Below are 282 nucleotides of genomic sequence, written 5' to 3' on the forward strand. Positions count from 1 at the left end.
TGCATTTATATGTATGATTTTTAATTCATCTCATGAAACTTTAATTTGTAAAGGTCGCAGAAAATTTAAGATTTGGCGGATCTCCATTTGTATCGGTATAGTTCTGTAAAAAATCAGATCGTTATTTAAACTATATAGAAAATATCTGAAAATTAAAGGTTTTAAACTTTAAAATATTTTTTTAGTTTATAATATTAAACAAAATATTTTTTAATATCGCAATGTGAATAGACAATAACTAGGAAAGTTTTGATGTCAAGTCTAAACAATTCGTTTAAATAA

Source organism: Trachymyrmex septentrionalis, unplaced genomic scaffold (assembly GCF_001594115.1).
Source record: "Trachymyrmex septentrionalis isolate Tsep2-gDNA-1 unplaced genomic scaffold, Tsep1.0 scaffold76, whole genome shotgun sequence".
NCBI lineage: Eukaryota > Metazoa > Arthropoda > Insecta > Hymenoptera > Formicidae > Trachymyrmex > Trachymyrmex septentrionalis.